The 3,585-nt window shown below is 42.6% G+C and overlaps 1 pseudogene; it reads right to left on the reverse strand.

Moving 5' to 3' along the window:
* Positions 1–1,766: 1,766 nt before the first annotated feature.
* Positions 1,767–3,098, reverse strand: LOC121643452 (annotated as a pseudogene).
* Between the last annotated feature and the right edge of the window lie 487 nt (positions 3,099–3,585).

Genomic DNA, 3,585 nt, shown 5'->3' on the forward strand with positions numbered 1-3,585 from the left:
TCAGTGGAGTCCAGAAGGCTTGAGGCATGTCAGTTTTATGGGATTGGCCTGCTTATTTATTCCATGAAGGATATGAAGTCAGTGATGTGGTGCTAATAGAAAATGTGTAGCAGGACCCGGATGCTGCACAGTCTCCTAAGCGGCCTGGTAACATTGTGAGTATTGGCTAAAGTACATCTACATCAGAGATGGGCAACTGGCGGCCCGCGGGCCGCATCCGGCCCGCATCCTCATTCAGTATGGCTCGCAAGTCAATTTCCTAATGTAAAATAAACTGATTTCACAAGCATAGGAAGCATACCGTATGTACAGCTGTAAGCGGGCCATTAATCCTTTCCCACTTGTAATTACACTACCAACCGCCAGAGGGCGCTCCCCCTAAACACAAGAGGTCAATACTTACATACTAGCTGTGTCCCAATTCAGGGTCTGCACACTTCGAAGTGCGCAGACTACGTAGGCTGCAGAGTGTCCTCCGTAGTCTACACACTTCGAAGTCTGCTTAACGTTCGTGAAATGGGACAGCCTACCTAGTCTACAAGAATTTCCCATAGCAACAACACAGGACGTTTAATCACTTAAACCTCAGAAATTACTTGTAGGAAACGTCAGCAGACGCTGAACAGAGAGGCAACACCGACAGTTTAAAAAAAAACAAACAAAAAAAAAAAAAAAACGGTTTGAGGCTCTGTTGTTTTCCATCCGGTACACAGTTCATTAACCCCTTAAAAGTAACTGAATATCAAATATTACCGAATTTTAATGTCACCATTTAACAAACATGCTTTAAATATACTTGGTTTTGTAACGTTTATACTAAAGTGTAGTTAAAAAAACGAACTTTTTTTTAAAATAAAACTTTATTTAAACTTAATACGACTCTTCTGAGGTTGCTGATTCGCCACCGTCCTGTGCGCAACGAATTATGGGAGAAAAGAGGCCGCGAAGGATGCATCACCAGCAGCCTTCGTTTGAGGCCAAACGAAGTGCGGATTCGAAGGGTGGATTCGGAGGGTCCTTCAAATTCTGTGAATTGGGACAGTACTTCGTGCACCGCGATGACGTATGTGGCCGACGAATCCGCACTTCGAAGTGTGCAGACCCTGAATTGGGACACACCAAAACACACAGCATTACAAAACACATTTGAATATGCTGAAAAAAATGGGTTTAATAAAAAATTGGTAACTGATAAATTGTCTGTTTTTCATTACATTAGTTTTGTAATTAAAATTGAGCGATTGGGGTTTCAGTGACCTACACGATCACAATCTGGCCCTCAGGCAGTGAGTGTAGAATTTCTTTGGCCCTCTTGATTATCAAAGTTGCCCATCCCTGATCTACATTATGCACAAATCCTGCTGTGCTAATTGACATTTCCTTTACAGACTTCACAAACTGTCAGAACACTTTAAGCGAAGCACCTGGAGAGACAGATAGAGCTGGCAGATGTTAAAATCAGACTCAAAAAGAGCAAGCTCCAAGAAATAGAGCTGGATCTAGAGATTAAACGCTGGACACGAAAACTGGACCTGGAAATCCAGAAACTAGAAAGAGAAGTGAGTGTTTCAATGCACACAGTAACCATATCTGCAATACAGTGTTTTAATCCTTGTTACTTTTGCTGTCGTAGGATCCAAGCAACCAAGACAAATGACTGCTTAATAAAAAAATAAAAATAAAAAAACTAGAACATTGGTGTCCGTCCTCTTTTCATGAATGTAAAAGAATTTCAAAGAACCACAGTGCTAAACAAAATGCTCACACAGGAAAAGCTCTTTTATTAAATAAAGGGGCTAAATCCAAAAATTAAGTGAAGAAACTTGCAATATATTGCTCCCTGACAAGTCTGCCATTAATGTTGTCCGGGAAGATGGGAGCATTTTCCCAGTCAACATCAACAGCCACTCAGGGGGGGGGGGGGGGGGGGGGGGGGTCTCTCCTTTCTTAGGCTTGCAATGTTATGCAGTACTACGCATGCAGCAATAACATCACAGGCTCTGTCCGGGGAAATCCTCAGGTGGTGCAGGCACTGAAACCGAGATTTCAGAAGGCCGAAGGTCATCTTGATTCGAGCCCTTGTCTTGGTGTGTGCATGGTTGTAGGCCTGCTGTGGTGGGGTTTGGGGATCTGCAAGGGGAGTCAAGAGGAATGACTCACAGGCGTATCCTTTATCTCCCAGCAGCACACCAGAGAATTCACCTGATAATACAAAATATCATTTAGAAAACAGAGTTACACACACAATGTCCAAGCTTACAGTACAAATGTGTGGGCTACCTTGTGAAAGTCTCTCATAAATTGGACTAGCCCGAAAGACTCTAGAGTCATGCACTGAGCCAGGCCACTTTGCCTCTAAATTGCTCACAAGGCAGTCAGCATCACAGATCATCTGAAATATTTAGTTGTAGCCTATTAAGGTCATTAAATGCACAGAACAGATTCATGTAGGTCATAACCACAAATCACTCTTACCTGAACATTGATGCTGTGGAAGGATTTCCTGTTAATCTCCCTCATGTTCACCTGAGGGGCGTCTGATTCTTATGTGTGTGCAATCCACTGCCCCAATGATGTTAGGGAAAGCTGTAACAAAAAATAGTGAGTATCCAACTGTGACAGATATACTTAGAAACTAATGGGTGCACATTAAAACTGAGGTTACCTGCAATCTTGTAAAACTCCTCCTTGATGTAGAGGGGTCTTCTGTGGCCAGGGAAGGTGATGAATATATTGCTGAATGATTTCAGCGCCAGACAAACACATCTGATTGTCCGGCAAATGGTTCCTTTATTGAGGTTCTCTGCATCCCCAACAGAATAAAGGAAGCTCCCACTCGCAAGCCATCTCAATGTGACACAGATCATCTGTGGTACAGTGAGGGCATGGCTTTGCGCTGTCAGGTGCTGTATTTTTGGACTCAGCAGCCTACATAAATATCTTAGTCCATCACCCGAAAATCTGTATCTTTCAATGACATAGTCATCTCCAAAGGCCAGGGGATGTGAGCTGTCCCTGAAGACTCGTTCACGTCTGAATGCTCTTCTGAGGATGCGGGCTTCCTCGTCCAGCACATCCTCCAAAAAAGGGCAAGCCATTATGAAGAGGGAACAGGTGAAGGGGAGTTGGACCAGAATATTCTACATTGTCTTCGTCACAGATTAAATTGAAAACACCTTTGAAACTGAGGTATCTAAGCATAGCATTTGTATGGTACACACTTAAGTCTTTACCATATAAGGTTCTCTGTCCCACAGACTGGATTGACACAAGAACATGCATTCCATGCAAATGAGTATCCTATAGGCAAACTCTATGATTGGAGGACACAGGACTGAGGAATTTTCTTTGTTTAAACCCTATATAAGACAGAACGACACATCAAGTCTTTAGGTCTTCGTTCTGGCTTTGGGACCTCCAGATTTTGCTGCAGAAATCTGTTTTGATGTCTGAACTTTTGTAATAAACTTCTTTTTATTATTCAAGTCAGCGTCCAGAGATGTTTTTGCCTGAAAGCCAATTTTTCCACATCTCCTGATCAAGATACATCAAATTCTCATCCGCTGTGTTTTGTAATCTCAATTA

Source organism: Melanotaenia boesemani, chromosome 7, assembly GCF_017639745.1.
Source record: "Melanotaenia boesemani isolate fMelBoe1 chromosome 7, fMelBoe1.pri, whole genome shotgun sequence".
NCBI classification, from domain to species: Eukaryota; Metazoa; Chordata; class Actinopteri; order Atheriniformes; family Melanotaeniidae; genus Melanotaenia; species Melanotaenia boesemani.